Below are 27,424 nucleotides of genomic sequence, written 5' to 3' on the forward strand. Positions count from 1 at the left end.
CAGAAAATATGATATATACACACCGTGGAATATTATTCAGCCTTAAAAAGGAAGGAAATTCTGACGCAGGCTACAACATGGATGAACCTTGAGGATATTATGTTAAGTGCAACAAGCCAGTCACAAAAAGACAAATACCGCATGATTCCACTTACATGAGGTACCTGGAGTTGTGAGATTCAGAGAGACAGAACGTAGAATGGGGGTTGCCAGGGCCTGAGGGGAGGCAGGAAGGGGGAGTTATCGTTTAAGGGGTGCAGAGTTCCTGTCTGGGATGCTGAAAAAGTTCTGGAGATGGATGGTGGCGACTGTTACCCAACAGAGTGAACACACTTAAGGCCACAGAATTGTACACACAAAAATGGTTAAGATGATGATTTTGTTTTTAAGTAGGTTCCACGCCCAACGTGGGGCTTGAACTCACGGCCCTGGGATCAGGAGTCACATGCTCTACCGACTGAGCCAGCCAGGAGCCTCAGTTAAGATGATAAATTTTACGTTAAATGTACTTAACCACAATTTTTTTAATGACATTTATTTAAAAAAAAATAACCTGCTCTTTTATGGAGATGACTAGGGTCTCCTCCACGATAAGGTGGATTTTATTTGAACCACGTGCCGAAGTCAGGACTAATGCTAAGGCAAGCGTGGCATGCATGTGTCAGCTTTCAAAACAGCTCCTACCAAAGGCACTAGAGAATCCAGGAGACATCCCATCCTCTTCCCAAACACAGAAACAATCTGCAAGGGAAAAATTGTAAGTGAAGAAAGTCTCAGAAGGTCATACATCAATGCCGGGCACATGTTTATACGATTGTGTTTTGCTCAGTCACCCCCGATGCTTTCATTCATTCGTTTACTCTTTCACTGTACAATTGCCAGGCACCGGGGCAGGAGGTACCCAGAGCACGGTCTCTACCTTGGTGAGCTCACGGCCCAGCAGGTCCTTTTGGGGAGAAGTGGGCCAGGGAGGGGCACGAAGGAAGAGGACAAGTAAGGGAGAACCGGAGAGAGGAGAGCCATGGAAGCTCTCACAGGCTGCAGTGGAACGATTGAAGGGAAACAGATGGAGAAAGTTCCCTGTGGAGCCTTGTCTGGGGACAAGGCTTCCAGGAGGCCTCAGGCTGTATCTGGTGCCCATCCCCCAGCACACAGGAGGGACCCAGCAAATGTCGTCTTATGACGTGTCAGAGCAGGGCTAATTTTTTTTTTTTAATTTTTTTAAGTGTTCATTTATTTTTGAGAGAGAGAGACAGAGAGACAGAGTGTGAGCCAGGGAGGCTCCTCAGAGAGAGAGGGAGACACAGAATCTGAAGAAGTCTCCAGGCTCTGAGCTGAAGAAGTCTCCAGGCTCTGACACGGGGCTCGAACCCACGGACCGTGAGATCATGACCTGAACCGAAGTCGGACACCCAACCGACTGAGCCACCTAGGCACCCCAGCCCAGGGCTAATTTTATGAGAAGCACAAAAATGCCACCTGATCTGGGCCTGGGAATGAGTTTAAAAAGCAGCCCAAGCTGCGCATGCCTCTTGGCCTGGGTGGAGGTCGGCGGGAGAGACAGAGGAGGCCCTGCCCACCCACCGTGGGGTGCTGGGAGGCCTCACTACCCATCCGAGACATTTCGGAGGGACAGCGCCTCTGCACAACTCTCTCTTCTCTAAGCCAGCGATGGATTGTTTTCATTTCATTCGGAATGAACAGCAAGACTAAACTGAGTCCAATTTCTGATCAGTGTCATTTCTCAGGCTTGCTCAGAGAAGACAAAATCCATTAAACTACCCGCCTGCTCCCCTATGAGAGGCACTGAGCTCCCCGTGGCAGCGAGATGGGAGCTCTTGAGGGTAAAGACTCATTTTATGTGGATCAGTGACTGGCTTATTGTAGGTGCTTAATAAATATTCAATCATAGCAATCTTAATTACTGGATTACATCATGTCTGTCTTAGGGTGGGATATAAATAAATAATGTCATAATAATAATGAGGCTCTCACGGAGCACTGCTCAGTTTGAGTTCCCACCACTTCGCAGGCGGTTTTAATAAATTTGGGTGGATTTCATATTTCATGAAGACATATCTGCTCACAGCAGGTAAATGCTTCTGAAGATAAGCCTTATTTAGTATTAATGCCAGTAGGACACGTCCTGGTTTATGTCCTAGTCAAGGTTTAATTCAACACAACATGGCTCCCAGTTCTGCAAGTATTCGACGGTGTCCAGCAGCAAAGAGGGTGGCGGAGCTGGGGGTTCCGGGCCCTGGTTTTAGGGGAGACATTGAGACAGGCTAGCTCTGCTGCGATCAGCCATCCCTCTCCAACACCGTCTAAACCATCCCCTGCTTAGAAAGCAATTGCAAACACCAAAATCTTCCTCCTGACAGGTTAGGTAAAGGAGCGAAGTTACGGGATGGATGGTAGGAGGGCGTGTGCCTTATCTGAAGGGGCAGCCTCAGCCCCAGCACCTCCTCCCACGCATGAATGCTACCCAGTGGTGCCCAATCTTCTGTTAAAAAGAACCAGAAATGCTGCTCTTGCCACAAAAATCTCCTGGTCTTTAAAAGCCACTGACCGGGGCGCCTGGGTGGCGCAGTCGGTTAAGCGTCCGACTTCAGCCAGGTCGTGATCTCGCGGTCCGTGAGTTCGAGCCCCGCGTCAGGCTCTGGGCGGATGGCTCAGAGCCTGGAGCCTGTTTCCGATTCTGTGTCTCCCTCTCTCTCTGCCCCTCCCCCGTTCATGCTCTGTCTCTCTCTGTCCCCAAAATAAATAAACGTTAAAAGCCACTGACCGATCCAGATTCTGTTAAAACAAAACCCTCCCACAGCCTTCTGGGCCACATCCGGCCATGGGCCACTCTAGGTGAATCTGGGGCTTAGAGCTAAGAGCCAGGGATGTGCAAGCAAAGGTATATGCTGGTTGCTCCACGAAGGTCAGGAAAGAGCCAGAAATCACCTACCTTAATTGTTGAGCACCTGAGGTCTGTACTAGCTCTGTTATCTTCTCTATCAGTCATGTGACTTCCATAAATCCCTAAGACCCTCCTCCCTCTGCTGGAAAGTGAAGGGTCACAAGGTGGCAGAGCCTTCCTCAAAGGGCTGCACTAAGAACCAGCATCCCATAAAGTGATGGGGGAGCATTCTGCAGACCAGACAGCCCCACTGGTGCCAACAGAACGGTGACTAGTGGATGCCGGGAAGCTGTGAGAGAGTTCCCTGAAGTCTGGCCTCTGGAAGCCCCGGGAAGCTTCTGGAAACTTGTCTTGGGGATTTGGGATCTAAATGTCCCAGTTAGGGAAGCTGGAGGGGAAACGGTAACCTGCAAAGCCAGTCGTCTGAGAGTGCACAGATTGACCCTGTCCCCACCTTGCAAGTTGCTTGAGTCAGTCCCTGTCCCACTGTGGCTGTCTTCTTCCTTCTCTGTGCCCTAAAACTGGACAGGAGAATGCAAATGAACCTCCTCTGGTGGAGCTGAGGTGCCTGAATGAAGTCTTAGTGTCTTCTTTCCCACCCCAACAGGAAACTAGATTAAAAGTATATGAGCTGGGCTGCCCATCTGTGGTTGTGAGCACCCCCCACCTCCTTCCTGGGACCCTCTGCAGCAAAGGCAATGCCTTGGGGACTTTGGGATATGCAAGCGTCCAGGAAACAGTATCTGCCCCAGACACGGTCATCACATCACAGCACTGCCCGCAGGGGAGTGACCTCCCCAGCCCTTGGGAGAAAGTAGACAGCTACAGGCTTTCTAGAGAAACTCCTCCTGCACCAGGGTATTTTTAGCCCCACCATCCCATATAGCCATTCCAGGGGTGTTAACATCATGGGTGAAATTAGCCACTCACCTTTGCCAGGGGAAGGTGGCTCCAGCAAGGCTAGTGGGGTGGGGGAACTGAAGGTGCCCCACTAAAACTCTGGACTCAAGTTTCCTGCAAGTTGGTCCAACTATGATCTCTTGTCAAAAGTAGGAACAGGTTTTCTTCACCCTGCTGCAAATCATCTCAGTGAAAAATGCATTAGCGTGATTTTTAAAAAGAAAAAATCAACACACACATATTCCACTTATGAAACAGCATCTGTTGGCTTTAGGTATCTTTTATACCTAATGCTTAGTGATACATTACTGGGGAACTTTTTTTACATAGCTACCTTTTTACAGGGTTTTTTTTTTTTTCTTTCCTTGAACATACACATTTTTACTTGGTTACTTAACAATCTACCATAAATACTTTCTTCTATTTTAAGCCTTCAATTTTTAAACATAGGCTGAGCCAACCAAACTCTAAAAGTGAACATTTAATTGTTTCTGATGTTTTGTACACCTGCCAACATTTGTAGAGATGTTGGCCTTCTTGAAGCTACTTTATATCAAATAACCCTAAGTGAGGTTACCAGACAGACTGGAGTCTACGGGATGGGCCAGGCAGACCCAGGTGCCACCTCCTGTGCCACGTGGCCCCAGGGACAGTCTCAGATCTCACCCTGGCTCCCACAGAGCCTCCTGACTGCCGATTTCTCTGACTTCCCTGCAGCGTCTCTCTCCTTCCCCGGAGCTCCCACCTCCCCCCCAGCTCACCCTGACCCTCTCTTTCCACTCTTTCTCTCGTCCCTGCCCCAGAGAATTTTCTGTTTCTTTTTTTAATTATGGGACTTTCCAAATGTATACAAAAGTTCAAAAGATAGTATAGCAAATGCCCAACGCCAAAAATCATGTTTCACGTACTCCGACCCATGACCCCATATACTGCATTACTTAGAAGTAAGTCCCAGATACCATCTCATTTCATTCATAAATATTAGTGCAGGTCTTGCTAAATAATAAAGCTTCGTTCTTTCACATACCATGGTCATGCCTAAAACATTACTGCAATCCCTGAATACCATCAAATACCCAGGCAACACTCAAAATTTTCAAGTTTTATGAATGTTTGCTGTGTTTGTTGGAATCAGAATCCCAAATGAGTCTAAATGTGGCATTTAATTGGTGTGTCTTTTTAGTGTCCTTTAATCAAGTGATTCTACTTGCCTCAATTTCAATGGTTTAGGTGTAAAAGAAATTGGTCACTTGCCCTGTAGAGTTTTCTATACCCCAGATTTTTCTCTGTGCTTCCTCACGGTGTCATTTAATGATTTTTCTCTGTGCCTGGTATTCCTTTAATCTGGTAGTTAAATCCAGAGTTAGAGACTTGTTCGGATTTAGGCTTGGGGTTTTTTTGGCAAGAATACTTTATGGGCAATATGTATTTTCTTTGGGGGCCCCATGGAAGATTGTCATCTTGACCTACTATTCTGCCAGGGGTTTGAAAATGATAATATTTAGTTCTACCCTTCCCTCCTTATTAGAGAAACTTTTCTTCATCCATCCTTTGGGTCCTTGAACTATTTTGTACAGCTCATACAGGAAAGCCAGGTGAGGTACTCAACCCTGCTCCACTTTTCAAAAGAATAAAGCCACCCCCTACACTTGCCCAGGGGACCACGGAAGGTGGCTTGAGTTTTGTTTTTGTTTTGTTTTGTTTTGTTTTGTTTTGTTTTTTTCAGTATGATTATAGCTCCTGGGTTCAAGCAAATTCGGTATGTTTCAGCACATCGTGGTTTTCATTCTTACCGGTAAACACACTGTGCCACTTTTCACTGGTGGGGACCAATTCAAGTTGGCGCTGTGTTCTTTTGATATCCTCCCAGGGGGTTTCTTAGCCTGCCTGCTTTTCGGTGTGACAAGGAGTTTCATACTCTTTCTCCTACGTTTTCTGCCTCAGCTCAGAGAATGCTTGTTCTTTTTAATGAGAAATCATGTTTAGAGACAAAAATCTTGGTGCCAAGGAGACTCATTGCTATTACGCTAGCTACTATGTTACTGCCTTTTTATTAGGAAATACTTTTCTTTTTTAAGACAAAGTTGATATACTTTCCCTTTATATTGATTTCACATTTGATCTCTTTGTAGTTTCTATATAGTTCTTGATAGTTACACGCTCTCTTCATATTGACATTCAAATATACAAGTACTGGGTCTTACTGGCCATTTTGATTTTATATTTGCATCTGTTTTCTCTAAAACAACTTGGCTTTCTAACGACATTAACATACTTACTAATTTGCTTTTTCCAGATCAATCTACCTATATTTTTGAGAACAGTTTAAGATTTTACTTTACAGTCAATTTGGTGTTAGTCTGTATCCTGATTATGGATGCTAAGTCAAATCAGTGTATTTTAAAGTCACTTGAAATAATTCCCCTCTGTGAAATCTTGCCACACCTACACATTAAGTTCATTTGTTTCACTTTGCTCTAATTTTTAGGGACTGCCTTTTTTTTTTAAGTGTTGGACTGATCTAGCCTTATAATCTGTCAGGCACTTACATGGCCACGCATTAAATCTACCAAACAAGGTTAGACTCAGAGAAGCCCAGCTCCTCCTCCCATTCCCAACCACCTGTGCCTTCCCTTCCCTGCAAGTAACTTTTCTGGGTTCTTATTTCTCCTATTGCTTTCCTTTAATATAAGCAAACACATATAAATACCCACACATTTGTATGCTCTTCTTTTTGAGTAGATGGCTAGCATACGATCCCGCGAGTCTTCCCCTTGCCCTGGGAACAATGGAGAGGTGCCCTGGTTCTTTCCCACAGCTGCACAGTGCTCCACTGCGAGGTGTAGCCCAGCTCTTGGTCCTCCACTCACCACCTCCTCACCCAGGCTCCCAGGTTTCTCAACAGGTGCCGAGCTGCTGTCCCTCTCCTGCCCAACCCGATCTAGCCAAGGGGATCAGAATGACGCCACGAGAGCGGCATCAGCCTGTTGTACTATCCGTGAGCAGTTACCAGCGCCCGGCTCTCGTATCCTCTTGTTAACTATTTGCAATGACCAGACTGGGGTTTGGAGAAGTCAAATCACAGGCCAAAGGGCACATGGCGGGTGTTGGTAGATCTGGGAATGGAACCTGCCTATCTCTGAGGCCAGAATCTACAATCTTAGCCACGCAGCTCCACAGACTCTCCTGGCTGTGCCTCCCCAAGTTCTGCCAAGTGCCGCCAAGCATCACAAAGATTACAAGGGGAAATAGGTGGCTGGATCTACCTGGCACCCAGGACTCACCTCCAAAGGCCTCCAGAGAGGCGGCAAGGTGGGTGGGAGCCCACCTAGGCTGAGTGCCGGAACCCCTGAATTCAATTCATCTCCTACTTATTTAACTCGTGTCTGAGCTCTCTTACCTGTCAATCTGCCCCGGGGATGCAGTGAGGATAAAGCTTCACCTTGAGTGGGAAGCCACTCAGAAGCAGCAGCTTCTGGAAAATCACCAGGAGCAACAGTGAGGAATGGGCCTTGTTGTCCAGCAGCAGCTCCTTCTTCCCCAAGGATGGTCCTTGGACCAGCAGGGTAAGCACCACCTGGGAACTTGCTAGAAATACACACTCAGAGGGAGGGCGGGGCAATCTGTGCTTTCACCAGCCTGCCAGCTGACTTGAGAACCACTGCTCCAACCTCAAGTCAACACTCTGAGTTCTTACTGGTGGGGAGAGACACAAGGTAGTAATGGGCCCCCTTCCCTTCACTGCCCTCCCATTCATCCACTAGCACAGCTTAGGAGCAGGGGAGGAGAAGGCAGACAGAGTAAAAGTCCTCCTGGAGCTTGCATTAGACAGAACGTAAATCCATGACCAAAGAAGGAGAGGGTCCTGTTAGGGATTAATGCCATGAAGGATATAAACAAAGTGGTGTCTTGGAGGATGACTGAGGCTAAGAGTGAGAGTCTTTAGATGGGATGGTCAGGAAAGGTCTGTCTGAGCAAGTGACACTTGAGCTGGCATTTGAACGGGGAGAAGGAGGCAGCCTTGTAAATATCAGGGACAGAGTGAGTGCTTCTAGCAGAGGATCAGCAGGTGCAAAGGCCCAGAGGCAGGATGGAGCTACATACATGAAGGGGAGCAAGGAGCCAGTATGGCTAGAACCAGACTGAGAGAAGAGATGCTTATATTGGTCCCTCTCGGACGTCAGAACAATCTGACTTCTGGGTCAGAGATGGGTATGGAACCAAAAAACAAAGGCCTTCCTCCCCAGCTGCAGCTGGCAGACAGAGCAGGCAATGTGTGGGGGTGCAGAGCAGCAAAAGAGTGTACTTTGGCTTTGCACCCCAGCCCTGCCTTGAGATCCTCTCCCCTCATAGCCCGGCTGCTCTGTGTGATCCATCCACCACCTCTCTATACTGTAAGGAGAAGAAATTCTTCCAGGAGGCCCTGCTTCTATAGACACCTTAGTGATTATGGCACCAGGAAAATACTCAGTCTGGGGAGACAGGGTGACCAGACTTTGAAACCAGCTCTGCCATCAGTTATATAATTTGGGGCAAGGGACTTTTACCTCTTTGACTTTGTTCTGCATCTGGAAATGGAGACAGGAATGATTCCCACCCCCCACTTCCAAGGGTTATTGTAAAAATTAAAATATACGCTGGCTATGGGACAGTTAACCCAGTATCCAGTAGGTGCTTGGAAAATGGCAGCTATCCCCATTTTTCTTCATCAGCAGAAAGTTTTCTTTCTTAAGGTTCAATATTTTACAGACAATGGAAGAACCAAATAATAATAATACTGGTGAACTATGAATACACATTTCTTGCTTAACTTCTGAAGGCAGAGCAACTGACGATGGAGAAATTCAGACATTTCCACCTTGAGCACATCAGCCTTGATCCCAGGACAGACTGGCCTCATGGATGTAGGCGGCAGTGAGGGGCAGGGTCACAGCCAGGAGACAAGCAGCCCAGCACCGCCCGCTAGAGGTACGGCGTGACCCACATGTGTCCTTTGAAATTTGCCAGTAGCCACATTAAAAGAGTGAAAAGAAACATGTGAAAACAATCTTAATAATATTTTATTAAAGCCACAACATGCAAAGTATCATCATATCAGCCCAAGATTCAATACACCGTTCAACACAGAGCATTAGAAAGGAGATCTTTTACACTTTTTTTATTTTCTTTGGCATTGCTTTGGAAATCCAGGGTGCATTTACACACTTATAGCATGTCTCAGTTCGGACTAGCCAGGTTTCAAGTGCTCATTAGCCACATGGGCTTGGTGGTGGCTGAAGCGGACAGAGTGGCTCAGGGGTCGGCACGTGGGACCTGTGAGCCAATCTGTCCTGCCCGTGGTTTTGTGTAGTCTCATACGCTAAAAATGACTTTTGCCTATTTAAATGAAACAATCAAAACAAGAATATTTTATGATACGTGAAAAGGATATACAGTTCATATTTGTGTGTCCATAAATAAAGTTTTATTGGAACACAGCCACACCCATTTGTCTACAGATCATTTCTGACCACTTTCCATGGCCCAGCTCAGCGGTTGTGACAAAAACCATGTGGCCTCTGCAGAGCTGAAAACATTTACTTTAGCCTTTTACAAAAAAAGTTTGTGGACCCATATGTTAGACAGTAGAGCACACCTCCCCCAACTCCTCCTGACTCTAGACTGCCAGATCCTTCCGTGTGGAGAGGTGACTTACATAGACTCCAGAGGCACTGGCGGCCGACCTCTCAGCTAGGCCACCATGATTTTGTTGGTGTTTGGTAGCATTTTCATAAACTGGATTTACTTCATTTCACAGCACAGGTTCTATTTCTTACATTGAAATCTTTCGCTGGAAACTCCAAAGCAAAGAATTCCGAGGGGAAGGCCTTGAGGAGAGCCCCTCCGACTCTCCTTAGGACTCTCACAGGTGACTGTGATACCACCATCCTGGCACCGGGCTGGTTAGGCCAGGAGAGCAGCGGATGGGGTGGAGTGGGAAGAGAAGGGTAGGGTGTACCAGAAAACTTAGCCAGTGGACTGTTTTCCAGCTGTGGGCCATAAACAGGGTCTCCCCAAACACACGCCTCGATAAATCCAACCCCTCTGAGCTAGGCACCAGACATGCATTATCAAGTAACAACCCTTCACAAAGGAGCCAAGCCAGAGTTCCCGGTAAGAAAATCCATTCGAAAGGAGGGGTCTGAGTGCTCAGGCCCCTCAGCAGGTGAGCAGCTCAGTGGGGCCTGAGCTCCAGAAGTATGTTCCTTACAGTGACGACCCATCCTGCCATCAGCCCTGAGGATATACTTTCACTGTGCCAACACTGAGGCACAGAATCCCCTTGGTTCCCATAACAAATCAGTAGCTAAGGAGGTGCCCTGGCCAGACTTTGCTCTCTCACCAGAGAGAAGCAAGGAAAACAGGTGGATGGAAGGAAGCCATGTTCCCCGGACTTGGGCTGGGAGAGTGCTTGTGTTGGGGGTTGGGGGGGGGGGGCGGGTGCAACAGAGATATACAGACTGGACAGGCAGACAGACAAACCTTCATCTGCAACCTCAGTGCCAATGTTAGCTGAACGACATCCAGGATCTCTGCAAGCCTCAGTTTGCCCATCTGTAAAGAGCGAGTATGAACAGATATCACACTAGGAGAGCGTGAGGATTTAGTGAAAGAACGCACAGGCAGTGCCTGGCACATTATGCGTGCTCAGGAAATACTGGTTTCCTCATCGTGTCTTTGCTTAGCTCCCTGGCAGGTAGCAGTCCATGGGGATCGAACAAAATGGTGCCAGGCCCGGAGATAAAGAGTATACAGTGTATAGGTTCATTTGGGTGAAGACTCAAAACAGTGCAGGGCACCAAGTAAAGGTTTTATAAGTGTTATCTAACATTATTATCTTGTTGTTATCATTAAGCCCAGGAAATGCTCCACCCTTCTGAAGAAGTTTATTCGAACAACTCCTAAAGAAGGCTGAGAAGAGGCACCTGGGTGGGTCCGTCGGTTCAGCATCCGACTTCGGCTCAGGTCATGATCTCGCGGTTCGTGAGTTCAAGCCCCGTGTCGGGTTCTGTGCTGACAGCTCAGTGCCTGGAGCCTGCTTGGGATTCTGTGTCTCCCTCTCTCTCTCTGCCCTTCCCCTGCTCACCCTCTGTCTCTCTCTTCTCAAAAATAAATAAACGTTAAAAAAATCAAAAAAAAAAAAAAAAGAAGAAGAAGAAGAAGGCTGAGCACTAGTGAAGAAAACCTCCTGACAAGTGGTCCAGTATAACCACAATGGTGGAAGAAATGAGGGAGTTGCCTCATGCCATTTGCAGGGATATGACTTCAAACACCCAGAACCAGAAATTCTGCACTGTCCTCATTAGCAGCTTTTGAACATTTCTGAATAACACAGAGGCAGACCAGAGTCATTTTGCTGCAGGGTTAGGTCAGTAAGCATCGCGTGTGTCCAGGCAAGAGCAAGGCCATTTTCATCCATGCAGTCAGGCAGCTGGGCACCTCCCACAATGTCGCAGAGGTTCTGCTGAGAGTGGGGGCCAACGACGTCACCGCAAGGATGGGATGCCGTAGCACGCCGCCTGAGGACAGCTTTATTTATGCTCTTGCAGAATGTACATGCAGGCCTTGTTTTTCTGGCTGATTAGGGAGCCAGCTCACATAGCGTCCGAGGTTCTACATTTAGAATTGTGTCTTCATTCACATTCTTTCCACGCAGCTCACGGCTCCTGGACTGGAAGAGAGTGGTTACTTTTGCTTGGGCCCGTCCCCTGGGAAGATGCCAGCTCACCTCGAGCTCCTGGTCCAGAGTTTGGGCCGAGTTCTCTGGCTGTGCTCTGGGCTGGGGTGGTCCACGCCGGTGTGCCCACCATGACCGGAACCAGATGTGGAATCCATGGCCCAGGGCAGGTAGGGCCCATTCTGGGAGAAATGGGATTCTACAGCGGTCAGCTGTGGTCAGGCTAGCCGGATGGGGCCCCCAGCCAAGCTCTGAGGGTTTCTGCTCCCAGCCCGGGCTCTTGCCAGGTCAACTGTGTTTTATTGTTCTCTCCTGACCCCTCCTGCTGACGCTAACAAAGCTGCCAGCCACTGTCCTGCCCCCTGAAAGTTCCCTGGGTCACCCTCATGTCTTTCTTTTCTCAGGCAGCCACTTGAAGCAAACACCGCCAGGTCCTGCCACACTGCAAACCTCACCGCTTCTAAGACTCCAAACCAGACATGCGGTCATGCTGTCCACCTGGGAAGAATTAAAAGTAAGCTGGGGAAGAAACATGCTGAGAAGCGGGAGGAAAGCGGGTTAGGAAGACCAGGGCCCTGCTTTGCCTCCTGTTACTCACACCCCAAAGCAAACTCCCCCATAAAACGAGATTTCGTGATGCAGGCTTCCCTAAAATCTGGAACAAAATGATCTGGGTCATACACACATAGCGTGCGAACTGGCTGTGAATCGTGCTTGAATGTGTAATAGGGGAAAAAAAGGAACTAGAACGTCAAACCCTTGATTTTACAGGTATTGTTATTCACCACAAAGCTCTGGTTTGTTTGTTTTTTTTTTTAAAGTCGATTTGAATTCTCTTTACAAAAATATAACAAGTAAGTGATGGTACGGGCGGTTGAAGGCATGACAAAATCGTCCCAAAAAATGATTAACATTTGAGAAGCTTTGCCGTATACAAGCGTATACATGTACACAAATTGATTTGATCTTCAACCCAACAGAACATAGGCAGTCTGTCCATCTTAAAGATGAATAAACTGAGGCACAGAGAGGTTAAGGGATTTGGTTGGTGTCAAATAGCTGGGAAATACAAGGGGCCAGGGCTCTGAGTCTCTTGTGTTGTGCTGTGCTGTGTTGTTTCGTTTGCTTTGCTTTGGTTTTAATGCTGGCTCACATTTCAAGTTGATTCTTTTCATTGGCCAGGTTGGCTAGTGTTGGTTTTGGCAAGCAGGGGAGGCGGGTGGGGCGGGTAAAATCAAGGGGCTCGCTTTGAGTCTCCCTTAAGCCATCTCTGAATACTGATCAGTCCCTGCAGTCGGGTCCTAAGTCCCCAGGGCAAAAGGCAAGTAAGTTTTAAGGCTCTGGGGAGGAAAGGGGACTGGATAACCCTGCTGTTAGTGGTCAGACCCCTCCACCTGCAGGGCAACCAAGTCTTTCGGACTTGGTTCCAACTGACGTTCACAGACCCAGGTCCCTGTGACCCTGGCCACCAGCAGATTCAAGGCTGGAGGTGGTGCCAGGCCCTGAGTTAGGGCTGGGACAGAGGTTGCTGGCTGTGAGGAGCCCACAGGGGCGGGGTGGACGGGAAGCAGTCCACCAATAGATACAGAGATACAGTGTGGTGCAGACTTTCGGGGGCTTTGAGCACTTCAAATAGCGGGGCACCTGGTGGGGACCAGCCCCTGGGGTTTCCCAGTCCACAGGCAGGGGAGCACGAAAAAACGCTCTTGAAAAGAAAGACAAGAGCTCTTGCTTTAAATCCTAACAGTGAGCAGACTGTCACAGGGCCAACTTGGGGAGGGTAAGGGAAGGGGAGGGCTCCCAGGTGTTGGAACAGCATGAACAAATGCAAAGGGGTTGGAAGATGTCTGGGGGTCTGCAGGCAGTTTGGAGAGCAGGGAACCCCAGGCCAAGCCTGAAAGTGGCCATTGGGCCAGCCCCTCCCAGAGACGGAGAAGGGGATCTCTCAGCTGCAGAACGAGACCCATCCACCAGCACTTGGACCCTACACGCCACGAGGCCTGCCCCGGCCAGGCTCACCAAGTGGGCACTTACCTTGCCTCTTCCCTGATTATTTCTCATCCTTCTGAAACTCTCACCCTGAAATCCCAGCCTGGCCGTCCCCCAGCCTGCAGCTGGGCGTGTTATTTTGCTCCAAAAGCACAGCAGAGCGCGGCTCCTTACTCGAGGAATGCAGGCTGCGGTCCTCCAAGGCGATGATGAAACGGGCTATTTCTGCCCCCGGGACATCAGCAGGCCTCCGGGCGCTGGCTCCAAGGCTCACACTATCGTGTTTTTAACGTTTCCCTAGACAAATGTTTTCCTTCGCATCCTGGGATCTTTGTATTTGAACCTGGGTGCTGAAATAGCTTTAGAAATCATTCTGGATTGAAGTTGGAATCATGGTTAGGGTCCAGCTCAGCGGCAAGCAATTTCTCACTCCCCAAGTTATCTATTACCAGTGGCCGATCTGGATGTAAAAATAGCTGGTGAGGCTGTTTGTTTAATCTGACTGTTACCTGACACCACGCGGGTGTTGCTGTGCGGACTGTTTGCCTCCTTCCCCACCAAGAACACCATTTGGTTTCCCCCGGCTGGGTCTCTATGTAGGCACACTTCATGAACTTCCAGTGGCTGGACAACTTCTGGCCACTGATTTTCCTCAGGTGGGCAGGTTTGTGAAAAAGATAAGAGGTCTGGGTCTTGCATCCGTGGCCCTCTCGTCTTTGGGCAGCCAGCGAACGAGGGAAGAAGTTCCGGCTGCCGGGCAGAGCCGGGCTGCTGGAAGAGTCAGGGTTGTCCCCCCTTCCTGGGGAGGCCGGAGAGCAAGCAGCTGGGATACGCGGAGAGCGGAAGGTAGGGCGCAGACACTTGTCTGGTTTCTCGGCGTGGGCAGGGAGGCTCACGCTCCCCGCAGCAGGGACATTTGCTCTGGGCCACCGGCACCGTCGGGGCTGGAGCTCTGTGTCCGGGCGCCGGGCAGGGCGGTGTGAGTGGGAAGGGCACGCTGGGGGCTGAGGTTCTCAGCGGGGTGCTGGATTTCCGTGTGGACCCTGAGGGGTACACCGTTCAGGGTGCAGATGGATGTGTGTGACTTCGTCCTTACGTGCGTGTGTCTGGGCACTTTGCTCTCGCAGGGCTGAGCAGGCACAAGCCTGTGGATGAACCCAGGTCATGCGTTGCCAGGACGAGTGTGCACTGGGACGTTTCTGGCCCGTGGACTCTGAGAGTATGTGTCTCCCGAACGTGGAAATCCCCACAGTGTTCTCCCACACCCTGGGGGTCCTCGACCAGACTCACGCTTGGCCATATTTAAAGCCGTATCTCTCTTTTCTCCGAAAGAAGAATTGATCGCTGAGGAGAGTAAATACTGAATCTGTGTGGAAAACTAGACAGCCTTCAAAAATTATTAATTAGGGGCGCCTGGTGGCTCAGTCGGTTAAGCATCCGACTTCAGCTCAGGTCATGATCTCACGGTTTGTGAGTTCGAGCCCCACGTCAGGCTCTGCGCTGACAGCTCAGCTCCAAATCTGGAGCCTGCTTCAGATTCTGTGTCTTCCTCTCTCTCTCTGACCCTCCCCCACTCACACTCTGTCTCTGTCTGTCTCTCTCTCAAGAATAAATAAACGTTAAAAAAAATTTTTTAATTATTATTTAGGATTATAAACCCCTCCCATGGATGTTGATCATGGATGAGGCCATGTATATGGGGGGGGGGGGGTTGGAGGCAGGCACGGAATATATGAGAAATCTCTATACCTTTCACTAAATTGCTCGGTTTTGCTGTTAACCTAAAACTCCTCTAGTAAATACAAGTTATTTTTTGAAACTAAATTATAGGCCATTTCTCTCAATGCATCTAACCCAATTATAATGAACTCTATTTGAAGTAATAGTTTTAAAGACTATAAGTATAAGAATCCTGGAAAGTAGATTAAACACACGTTTAATTTGCCAGCATTCCAGCTTCCTCTACAACAGTGGTTGGTAAACCACGGCTGTGGGCCAGACACCTGGTTTGTAAATAAAGTTTTATTGGCACACAGCCACACTTGTTCATTTCCATTTTGCCCATAGCTACCAAGGCTGAGGCCATATGGCCAGCAATGAGGAAAACATTTATTATGCGGCCCTTTACAGAAAAAGTTTGCTGACCCCTGCTGTATGAGAACACTCCTGAGATGGGCTGATCTGGTACCCACACCAAAAAAAAAGGAGGGAAATTTCCAGCTGTTAAAACAGCCTGTAAGCTGGACCGACCCTTCAGGACCAGTGGCCAGCTCTGGAGCCCCAGCCCCTCCTCAGGGCTGGTTTTTCCAGTCTGGCTGGTAAAGAAAATGTTCAGTTTACCATTGGGAGGTTAGCCTTGCTGTGGAGTGTGGCCTGGGCTGAGCAGGGCAGATTGTGCTTATCAGGATGGTTTATAAATAGACACCTCCGGGTGACCCGAGTCCAGCGTGTTTCTGCCCCTGGGTCTTTGGGAGGAGAACAATTGTGCCTGCTGTTTGGTGACCAGAAGCCAGTTGGGATGGGAGCAACTGTGTCTACTGGGAGGAAGAGGGCTGGTGGGATGTTGGGTCCTGGAAACAGGGGCTTGGATCCCCTGGAAACCTGGGGAGAAGGGGTGTGGGGAGGAGGCAGGGAAGGCTACAGAAGGCTACCAGTCCTCAGAAGGTGAATGCACCCACCTCGGTGTCTTTTCACCAGTGTGCAGGCAAGTGTCTTGGCATCTTCTGCTTCTTTTTCCTGACCCTAAAGAAGCCTTAGAGACCCTTACAGAAAGGGGAAACCCCGAGTCTGGAAATAGCCCTTTTCCTCTAGCCTATGCCAGAAATCTCAGTAACTGAAACCTGCCAGCCAGTGGAGACAGGGCTGGGCCATCTTCCTCACTGGCTCTTGGGATTTCACTCCGTCTGAGCAGGGTTGCTGGAGAGATGCAAAGGGCTTCAAGAGAAAGGTGGCCCTCACGGAGACATCAGAGCTGACATTTCCCAACAGGCTACACAGGGTCTCAGTTTCATTTCCATTTGAGGGTTTAAACCACATTTCACCGAAGCCAGCCAATCTGTAACCCTACAACTCGATTGTATGTTTCATTCAGTGGGTTGAGAGGACCCCAAATACCTCTTCATTTCTACTTGGTTCCCAGGGGTTGCACAAGCTAGTGAGGACAGATGGAGGGGGAGAGGACAGGGGATCCGTCAAGGTACGTGGAGAACGTGGAGCACCGCTGAGATGTGTCACCCACAACGTAAGTCATCAGTATCATTAGGGCGCGTTCCCTGGAGGGGGCTGCACGTCTCCTATTCAAGGTGGAGGCAAAGCAGTTGTCGGCTGACCTCGGTTCTCAGGTGGGAGACAGAAGACCGCTTGGTGCCCAGTGCATTCCTTTCCAAGCCTGCATCCGTCAGCCTTGGAGAGCTTGACGGCAGTCAGAATGTTTGGGAATCTGACAGCAAGAGGGTCAACCAATTGTGGCTTTCTCCCCAGGACTTGACAGACAGACCTCCCTTTCCTAGTAGGAAAGGACAAGGGACCTTTCTGGACCACGGCACGTGAAAGTGAGGACACCTTCCCTGTGTCCTCTGTTCTCTGCGTGGTCGTCCCTTAAGGCTCTGGCCCAGAGAGGATGAGCACAGTGCAGGCGCCTAGGGCCTAGAAGAGCTTCCAAATCCCACAGAGATGCCTGCAAGAGCCCGGGGGCTCCACAGCCTGGATGCTGGTGCCTGCCTCAGTTGGCCCCTTCTGTCCCTCAGGAGCCCCTTCCAGGATGGGCTTGAGCTTACGCAAGGCTACAAGGCTGAGCTAACGGAGGGATTGCAAGCCTTCACCTGAAGCTAACGGAAGGCAAGGGGGAGAGGAAACCGAGATTTGCTTGAGTGGCCCAGTGCTTTCCGCACTCCCTGCTGACTGTGGAGGCTCGTTTCAGGCCTCGTGCCCCTGAGCCCCGCCTGCGACAGCCAGGTCATGCTGGAGCCTCCCCTTGGTCTGCCATCTCCTGGGGCAGCCTGGCCACATGCAGGACCACTAGCTGGTCCCTCACCTGGCCCTGTCGGCCCTTCTCTGAGGCAGATCAAGCCTAAAGGCCGCGGAGGTCAAGGGGTCAGAATTCAAACCCGCTGGGCTAAACCCGCCAGCTGTGAACGACTTCTCTCCCTGGGCGCCCACCATTTTCATCCCTCCCACGTGCAAAGCACTTACAAAGATTGTCCGGGTTTTACTGCCAAGGTCGCCCAGTATGGTAGGTTTCAGGATCCCCTTCGCAAAGCTTAGAGAGGCTCAGTAACTTGTCCCAGGATGCACAGCGAATAAGGTGCTGAGATGCAAACCTGGGACCTGAGTCCAAAGCCCATGTCCTTTCCACATCCAAATGAGTCTCTATGAGGAGTCCAGTCCACTTACCAGAGTCAAAACTTTCCTCAGAGAAGCCCTGCAGCCCAGACAGGCTCCTCCCTTAGAGCCTCAGAAGTTCCCTGCTACTCCGAGCAGCCCTGCTGGAGGTGCTCAGCAGGAGCTTTGGGGTGGGGCAAATCTAGATTCAGTCTGGCTCCACCTTTCTTAGCAAGCCCCTGGGCCTCAACTTCCTCCTCTGTAAAATGGGACTACCAACCAATGGGAACCCATCTCAAAGGCTCCTTCGTGCATTAACTGAGCAAACATATGAAAAGTACCAGGCGCACAATAAATATGACGACTGTTTCCGCAACTGCCCTCTTTGCCGATTTGTTTCTCTCCTGCTTAAACTGCAACTTGGATCTTTTCCTTCCAGAGGTCACGAAAGAGAAACCCCAATGAATCAGGGCTCAGCTGATTCATGTTTATTGCTCAGCTGTAGAGCAGCTGGCACCATGGAGGACTGACCCATCCTCACAGTGACCACTGGACATTCACACGTCATTATTACCTTCCCTCTCATACCAAATTGTGTCCTGGGTCTGTGCACCTTTTAGCACGTGGGGTGGAGGACTCAGCCCCAGAGGGAAGTGATGTTCCCACCCACAAGGCAACGTGGGCAGCATCTGGACCACTCCGTGCACACCATCATCAGCCAGGACGCCCTGCTCTGCCCCACCAGCCCCTCCCGAGGGGGAGAAAGGAGGTTAAAACTTTACTTGATTTTACCTAATGTAAATTTACCTCATCTTAATTTAAATCTCAAGGGCAAGGGCGGGAGTCCAAATTGTCATTGAGCGTGGAAGGTTTCCCCAAATTGCTTTGGGGGCCTGCCCAGGAGCTGCAGACGCGCTGTTTAAGGGGAACACCCTACAAGCGCCAATGCTGTGCAAGGTCAGCCAAGATCCAGTCTAAGAGTGAGGGAGCGGAGTGGTCTACTAAGGCAGAGAAACCAGGCAGAGAGAGCACACCTGGGGGTGGATCCCAGGACAGGGAAGCCCCCTGGGCACACTGGTCAGTCACTGCCTTGCTTCTCTCTCCCTTTTACGTTGGGGAAAGGCAGTGTTGTCCTAGTGACCACCATGTCCCGGCCCTAGGTTAGGCAGGATGCGTGGTGGGGGTGATAGCGACATTTACAGATCGTGCCTAGCTGCCAGCCACCTCACAGATGTGAATTCACTGGGTCCTCACAACGACCCCATGAGGCAAGTACTACTGTTAGTTTCATTTTACAGATGAGGAAACTGAGGCACAAACAGGGTTTATAATTTGCGGAGGGCCACTCACAGCTGCCATAACCAGGAGCCATGTCCAAGGGGGCCTGGCATCAGTGTCTGCCCTTCCCATTATGTTATACTGCCCCCCTCTGGAGATTAGAAATGATGCCAGCTGGCATTTAGTGAGCACCTACTATGTGCTTTACACACACGTGTTCATTTAACGCACTCGGCAATCCTGTTGGCGGGTGTTACGCAGTGGTAGATAGGGGATTCCTTCTCTGCGCTTTCAAAAGCCCAAGATCTCAGTGGCGGTAGCTTCCATGTATTGAGTCCTTATGCTGCGTAAGTGTCCTCGGGCCTCCTGATATGTTTTCACCCCCGCCCTTCACAACCACCCGGTGAGGTAGCTATTGTTGCGGATGAAGGATCCGAGGCTCAGAGAGGGGAGGTAACTTGTCGAGGTCACACAGGACTAGGAAAGGGGGGCCCTGGTCTGACTCTCAATCTCGGGCACTTTCCACCACCCTCTGCTGTGTGCCCAGGCGGGACCCGGGTGGGTGCTCACACACATACACACTGGCAGCCAAAGCTTTCTCGCGGCTGCCTGCATGCAAGCCCCGCCTGGTGAGACCTCTTTCCTTCCATCTCCTGGACGGGCAGCTCACACTCACCTCTGCCTGCTCTCCCCTCACAGGGGATGGTCCCTTGAGGAGGGCAGTGTTTCTGATTCATCTCTGCACCCCACACAGGCACAGCCTCCCCAGAGCCGGGCCTAGAGCGAGGCATACGCAGTCCAAACCTCAGGGGTTGACACCCATGTGGCCCAAGTGGCCCAAGAGCTATGACTTATCAACACAACCTCCCAGAAAGGGGCACAGCCTCCAGCTTAGGGCAGCGGTGCCCCTAGTGTGGTCCCAAGACCAGCAGCACCAGCATCCCCAGTGCCCCACCGCCACCCCCACTTCCCGAGTCGACATCTCCCGGGTGGGGCCCAGCACTCCAACAAGCCTTCTGGGGCCCTGAGAAGGACCCCTGCCTTAGGGAAGGAAAGGGGACAAGGTCCCCACATTGTCCTCAAACATGGTAGGAAATGCTCCAAGAAGCTGATCTTTTCACATCGACTGGAGCTGTGGTTTTAAATAACTTTGTCTGAAGAACATTCTTCAGGGTTCATGTTTAGAAGGGTAACCTGGGTGGCCACATCTGAATTCTTTTTCTTGCCACTGTAAAGCATCCCATGAGGGATTCCATGAAGAAGGCGGGGTGGTTGTCAGTCCCTCATGGCAAGGAAGTTGTCTCTCCTTCCCTGGAGGAGCGGGGCTCTCCACTGCCACGCCCCTGGGAGAAAGGACAGCTGTCATCTACCAAACAGGCATCTGCCATCTACTTCCAACCTCCAGCAGGAAGCGAGAAGGCCAGGGACAGCCAGGCTCTGGTGTGTGTGTATACGTGTGTGTGTATGCGTGCGCATGGGGTTTAGGGGTTTAGGAATTCCTGGGTTTAAGACTTCCTGATTCTCCAGGCAAGGCCCCTCCCCGATCCCATAAAGTCATGCCTTCCTGGCTGTGCAGGGACAGGGAATATGGCACCCTCCAGTATGCTCCCTGAAGGACAGCCAGGTCTAGCTTTGCCAAAGCGGATGCTCCCTGATGGGAAGAGGAGGGCCATAGAAGGTAGAAGAGAAGGTGCTAAGAGAGAAGCTTGCTGCCACTCCCCACCCTGCATGGACACCACGGCAGATGGAGGCCCCCAGAAACCCAAAGACTCTCTCTGCCTTGGCTGCATAGGAAGGGCAGAGTCAGGTAGCACAGACACCTGAGTCTGAATCCCAACTCTGGTGCTCTCTCGCTGTGTGACCTTGAGCAAGTTCCTCAACCTCTCTGACCCTCAATTTTCCCACCTCAGATTCCTTTGGCGTGAACCTTGCCTAGCTTGCCTCTGGTTGTGACCACTGAGCAAGACCGTGGATACCAAGTGTGTGGTGGGTAGCAGGAGCTGCATAAATGGGGCAGATGCCTGGAACTGTCCAGCAGGGTGCTGATGCTCACAGAAGGCTCTCCCAGCTCTGCTTCTCTGCCTCTGCCACCCAGCCCCATGGCTCCGATTTACAGATGGGTGAACGCTGCAGCACCCCTGACCCCATGATCTGGGTGCCCTGCCCAGAACCTCCTCTCCTGCCCAAACCTGGAATGCTCCAGGGATGCTTTCATGGGGTGCCCTCTCCCAAATTTCCTGGTTCTCTTCCCAGGGGCTGGAGACAGGATGGGTGCCAAGGGACACCCTCCTCCCAACAAATCCAAGTGTTTTTTCCTCTGGGAGCCGCTGAAGGGGCCTCCTCTCTGGACAAGGCTCCCCAAGGTGGAGTTCAGGTTATTGGGTATAATCAGGTTATTGGTGTGCCTGACTCCACAGCTCATAACAAGAGAGCCATGCTTGCCAGTAAGGGGCACGGCAGGCTTTCACAGCCTTTGCACCATACGCAGAATGTCAGGTGTGATGGGGTGCTGGCAATAGGACATCCTGTGACCCAAGGTCGTGAGATGAGCTCCTAGGAGACCTGAGGGCAAGAACCAGGAGAGTGGGGGCTGCGGGTGGCCAGGGGTGGGATGGTCCTGAGCAGAACTCCTCAGCCTCCATGAGGCATTTCAGAAGCTCCTGGAGGAACCCCTTTAAATGCCGGTTGTAGGCACCCCCTCCTTCCCAGCAGCCTTGGGTTCAAACCCCACACCCTCAGGCAGTAAACCCCTCTAGACTCCAGGTTCCTCCTCTGTAAGGAACAAGAGTAATTGCCGCTTTTCAAGGTTGTTGCAAATATTAATTACATAATAATAAACATTAATCAATAATATTGGGGTATATGAAGTACTTGTCCTATGCCAGGCACTTAGTACAGGGGGATGTCTCTTATTCATTGATTCATTTGCTCCTTTGACAAAGGCCCAGGCACTGTGCAGGGACTGGGGACACAGCGCCGAAGCAAGGGCAAGGCCTGGCCTGTAAACCTGAGATGGTCTCCTCCCCTCCCCCACATGCATCTGGGCGGAACTTGCCAGGCACAGCAAGTGCCTCAGCTCTCCACCTCTCCATCCAAAGGAAGGCCCAACGTCACTACAATTGAGCCTAACCCGGAATGCCTGAAATTACTGATCCAGAGTAGTTTATAAAACACACTGCAGATCAGAACTCATTATTGGGTATAAAAATCACTTACCAAATTGCAAATAGGTTTTCTTTTAAATGGAAGGATAGAACAGAAGGTATCAGAGTAGTACAGATAAGCAGAGTGAATTTTGCTTCCTGAATTTTCCTTGATCTACAGTTGGCCCTCGAATAACGAGGCGGTGAGGGGCACCAATGTCCACCCCATGCAGTCAAAAGTCCGTGTATTTTGACTCCCCCAGAACTTAACTACTGATAACATAAACAGTTGAATACATATATAGCCTGTACTCTATTATTACAATAAAAGAAGCTAGAAAAAAGAAAATGTTATTAAGAAAAGCATAAGGAAGAGAAAACACATGTATGGTACTATACTGTATTTATGGAAAAAGCCGCGTATAAGTGGACCCATGTTGCTCAAAGGTCAACTGTATATGTCTCTGAGCAGGTTCTGTGCTGTGAGGGAAGTGTAGTTCCTACTCTGTGTTGAGTGAAAAACAAGCAGGTGTCAAAAACCTCCACTCTTGGGAGACATGTGGAGAAAGGCACGCACATAGCTCCCTTCATGCCCAGTGGCCAAAAGGTAAAACACAGTTCTGTGGTGGCTGGGGCTCAATGGGCCTCTTCCTGGGGCGGTGTCCCCCTGGCCGGGGAAGGACCCAGGACCTGGGGAGTCGGGTGGCACTAATCACCTGGGGACTCAGGTAGTGACTGCCTCAGGGACCAATTTCAGGACCCTTTCTTTCCTCAGCTCTCTCCAGCGTGGGGAGCAGCCCAAAGAGGATGGGCAGAGCCAGTTTGTTTCTTATGGTTCCTGTTTTACAAATAGGTAGAAGTTAAGTGACTTGCTCAAGAACAACCCTGCCCTGGTACCAGGCCTCCAGCTCTCTCTACTGTCTAGAACTGCCTATTTGATTGCTAGCTCATTTTAGTTCCTACCGTTTCCAGAATTCAGGGCAAGATGTTCTTGGAAATGTGGAAGGTATGAATGAATGAACGGATGAATGAATGAATGCACAAATGATGTTCCAGTGGCTGGGCTAATGTTTTCTCCTTGATTCCACAACAGCAGTTCTCAGCCAGTGCCAAATCTGCCCCAGGGAACTTCAGCAAATAGTGCCAAGGTTGAGAACCCCCGTTATTTATACACAGGTGCATAACATTGGCTCCATTTTACAGATGAGAAAACTGAGGCTCAAAGACTTGCTGTAATTTAGCTGAGGTTATACCCAGGGCATGTAGACGAGCACCAGAGCCTGGACAAGACCCAGGTGGACCCACCATTTTGGTGGCCCCTGTGTTTCTGAAAGAGCTGTGTGTCCCCCTTCCAGAGACTGCCCTGCCCTGGCCTGATGGTCAGTATAGCCCCTGGAGTTTGAGTTTGGTCTGTCCACTGAGGCCATCTGCCGAGAGCACCTGGTGGATCTGCTTCTCAAAGCCCAGGGATGCCAGGCCTGATCTCCTTGCTGGTGGAAGGGGGTGTCCAAAAACAGCTCTGGCTGAGTCTAGCACATCTGGCCACTGGGAACTCCAAGGAGTGTTCCCCGACAGTGGCCGGCCACCAGAAATGGGCACCCCTGCCCAAGGATCCTTATCAAAGTGAGAATCCAGAGGCTCCCGGAGGCCCCGTACATGGGATGGTCCACTATCTGTATGTTAGACCAACTGCCACAATACTGGGTCAGCAGTTGGGTGTCAGCCACTGAAATCAGCCGGTGCTACAAAGCAGGAACTTTGCCCTGGACAGCCAGTTGTTAAACATTACTCAGCCCCCCGGTCACACAACCAGGGAACAAAACAGGAGCCAGCAGGGTCAAGTTGCTGGGTCTTTGAACTCAGCCCCTCTTTCCACCTCTCTCGTTCCTCCCCTGGCCTCTATATCTTGCTTCTCCCCCATTATCCTGCGACTGGGAGCTCCACTGGGAGTGTGGGGAACTCAGACCAGGCCTGGCCTTCCTTATGCCAGGCTCCCTGACCTCTAGCTGCAGACATGGGTAATGCTCAGAGGCCCCTGAGGAAATGTCCCGTCCAGACACGGCAGACTGGTGACTCAGGAAGGAAATGCGATTCAGACTGAGCTGAGCTCCAGGGAGAAAGCCTCTCTCCTCCCTGGCTATCTCCTGAGGGCAGCAGAATGCCCACAGTAGCTGTGCTCACCTGCTCACAACTGGCTCTGTGAGTCCAACGCGCCTGGCCAAGCTGGTTCCTCCAGCCACATTCCCTGCGATTCCTGGACTCCTACATTTTGCAGGGCTTGGAAACCCCTCGCACATGTGATGCGATTCAGGGAAGCCAGGCCAGTGCTGCCGTTGGGGCCCCTGGTGCATTCCTGTACACTGTATTCCTGGGGCTGGAGGAAGCCAGGCTTGTCCTCTCCCAGGGCACAAGAGAGTGGGGTCAGTCTGAGAGCCTTTGTTTTTCCAGGTCTAGTTCCTAGGCTGGGGCCATTCAACCAGGCCAGGATGTAGGCCCACCCTCTTCCCCTGCTCACTCCAGACGAGTGGAACCAAAATGGCCAAACCAGATGCACAATGACCCGTGTGCAAATCAAACCTGCATTTTCCATGCATGAGAGACCCTGCCCAATGGAAGCCAATCTGAGGCAATCTGAGGTATATGTGGCCCCGTGTCCGTGGAGATTCACCTGAGTCCCACAAGCCAGAGCCCAGGTCAGTCCTACCACCGCCGTATCCCCAGCTCCAGAACAGGGTGGCACACAGTAGGGCTCTGGGGATAGTTGTCAAGCGAATGATTGCACAAAAGACCTTCAAGTTTGCTTTATGAGAACCCATGTTTTCTTCCAGCACAATGTAATGACCTTGAAATTTCTAATTTCCAAAAGTTAAAAGGACAGAGCAATCATCGCACTGGGGATAGCCGAGGAGGAATCATCATGGGGCCAGGAAGCAGGGCCCTGGAGAAAAGATTCGCAATCCCAGCTCCAGCACTCCCTAGGACACAGCGAGTAACCCAGGTAGCCTCAGTTCCCTCATCTGTAAGGCGCGGGATGATGGGTTTTAGTGAGGAATGAGTGAACACAGGCACGTGCCCTGCTCCCCCTTCCGAAGGACCCTAACTGAGGAAGTCGATTTTGCCACCCTCGTTCACCTTGTAAAATATACGATGTAGACAAGGGCGTTCCCTCGGAAACTGCCAAGCGGGAGGGCTGTTGGCAATGGCACAGGGAGGTCAAAGAGCTTGGCTCTGGGCAGGGGTCCAGAGCAAGGCACTGGCCTGGTGTGGGGTGGGTGGGGAAGGCTGCCTGTGGGCCGTCTGTGCATTCACAGACTAGAACAAGGCCCGTGAGCACACAGACAGGGGGCTGTCGTGTTCGCTACGCTGAACTGCTCCTCAAGGCATGCCTACCTCAACATCTCAAAAAACCACCCAGAAAGAATACCAAGAAGAATCAATTCCAATTTGTTAGGGCCTTCTGGGTGTGATAAAGCCAACCCTTGTCATCTCCACCAGCTTCCTGCTTCCGCTTTGCTGAGAAGTGAAAACACCATTCAATTAAGGTAATTAAATCCACCCAAAGAGCCAGGGCTCAAAAAAACCACACTACAGGCAAGTGGTCAAACCCAGCAGCAAAGCAAACCCCAGTGGCTTCCTGTGCAAAGACAGAAACCAGAGGAGAACGAAACGGCCTTCTTAGCAGCTGGAGAGCATCCCTCCCGGCTCTGCAAGGCCCACCCGAACCTGCCTGCCGTCTGCCTTCCCCGACAGGGAGGACCTCTGCTCACCAGCTGAATCAGCACGTCCATTCCTGTGGTTCTCACGAAAACTGGAGCTGAGAAGATCCGTGGGAGGTGATGAGAAACAAAAACCCTCCTCTTCTCCATCCCGGCCCTCGATCCCCCCTTGAACTGCAGCCCACGAGCCCAAGACACGCCCATCTGCACCCGAGCCCAGGGACCAGAGGGTCAAGACTGCTTCCTGGAGGAGGCGCGGAGTGATGGTGAGCCTGAGCTGAATCCCAGCCTCGGTTCTCTTCTTTACAGGCTGTGTGACACCGAACAACGTTCTGCACCTCTCTGTGTCTTTCCTTCTCCACCTAGAAAATGGTGACAGTTCAGGCCCGCTCACCCCACCTCATAGAGATGATGGGAATCAAACACATGTGTCCCGAACTGCAGGGTGACGTGCAGACATGAGTCATCCTGTATTGACTCACTGCGTTGGCCTCCGCCGAGGGTGACCCGCTCTGGGTTCCAAAAGTCGTGAGGACCTCGGGTTGCCAGATAAAAAACAGGATGTCCCGTGAAATTTGAATTTCAGGTAAACAATGAACACGTGTTTTTAACTTAAGTATGTGATGATTAATTTTACGGAGAACTCTGATACAAAGTGTATCCCAACGATTACACGGGACGCGTTCATACTAAGCCGGTTGTTTACCTGGAATTCAAATTCCCTGGGTGTCCTGTATTTTTAATCAGCTCAGTCTGGCAACCCAGCCATGACAAACTGGCAGTTCCTCCCTCCCTTTCTGTGTCCAACTCTAGGAACACACAGGCCTGGGTCCTACGCCCAGCTCTGTCTCTCACCAGCCGTGTGGCAGGGAATATTCGCTTCACCTCTCTGAGGCTCCAATGGTCTCATCTCGGAAACGAAGCCGATGGCACACAGCCACCCGGACGATTCTGGTGCTGGAGCTGGGGTCTCCGAGCAGGGCCCCGGTTCTGGGGGCCTGTCACACTTCTTCAGCCACGGGGCTGGGATGAGTAGCGGTATGTAGGGCGTCTGGAGAAGGGCGTGCAGAGGGCGAGGGGTATGAGTCCCCTCCTCCAGCCACTTCCTATCCACACTGCCTGGGACAGACCAGCAGAAGTCGGGCTGCGTGTCGTCTCAGGCCTGGGCGGGCTCCAGCCAGGAGTCCGGTGGGAGGCGAGGAGACCGCGGGGTGGCAGAGCTTTCGGCCCTCTTGCGACCACACCACACACTTGCAGCAAGCCTCGGTCCTCACACCCTTACGAGCCAGGAAGCGCATTCAGCTGCAGCAGCTGAAAACAGTGCCGAGTGACCACCATGCACCGGCGATCCTCTCAGTCAAAGACGAAGCAGGTCGGGGCTCTCACTCCAAGGAGCTCAAGACCTTGTTGGAAAGATGGATTTACAGCAGTTACAGTGGAATAAAGCCGTTAGAAA

At 50.9% G+C, this 27,424-nt stretch overlaps 1 protein-coding gene, 1 long non-coding RNA gene and 1 other non-coding gene across 14 annotated transcripts in view; 1 reads left to right on the forward strand and 2 right to left on the reverse strand.

Annotated features, from left to right (window-relative positions):
- Positions 1 to 399: 399 nt before the first annotated feature.
- On the reverse strand, positions 400 to 472 carry TRNAR-CCU (transfer RNA arginine (anticodon CCU)). The gene has a single exon. It is a non-coding gene; the product is annotated as a tRNA-Arg (tRNA).
- Positions 473 to 8,855: 8,383 nt separating this feature from the next.
- On the reverse strand, positions 8,856 to 26,805 carry LOC113600217 (uncharacterized). 3 transcript variants are annotated; one of them, XR_008292012.1, is made up of 3 exons: positions 26,020 to 26,594; positions 13,557 to 20,452; positions 8,856 to 12,020 (listed from the first exon to the last, which is right to left on the reverse strand). It is a non-coding gene; the product is annotated as an uncharacterized LOC113600217 (long non-coding RNA). The 3 variants fall into 3 exon arrangements; XR_008292011.1 differs by having other exon boundaries at positions 8,856 to 11,516; positions 26,020 to 26,593; XR_008292010.1 differs by having other exon boundaries at positions 8,856 to 20,452; positions 26,020 to 26,805.
- The window catches only part of CD2H10orf71 (chromosome D2 C10orf71 homolog), a 29,359-nt gene continuing 13,361 nt past the window's right edge, over positions 11,427 to 27,424 (forward strand). For 3 of the 10 annotated variants that reach the window (XM_053206909.1, XM_053206908.1, XM_027062530.2), the window contains exon 1: positions 12,765 to 14,357. The gene's annotated coding sequence lies outside the window, so the exon portion shown is untranslated. The other 7 variants (XM_053206910.1, XM_053206912.1, XM_053206913.1 and 4 more) reach the window with 6 other exon arrangements.

Source organism: Acinonyx jubatus, chromosome D2, assembly GCF_027475565.1.
Source record: "Acinonyx jubatus isolate Ajub_Pintada_27869175 chromosome D2, VMU_Ajub_asm_v1.0, whole genome shotgun sequence".
Lineage (NCBI taxonomy): Eukaryota > Metazoa > Chordata > Mammalia > Carnivora > Felidae > Acinonyx > Acinonyx jubatus.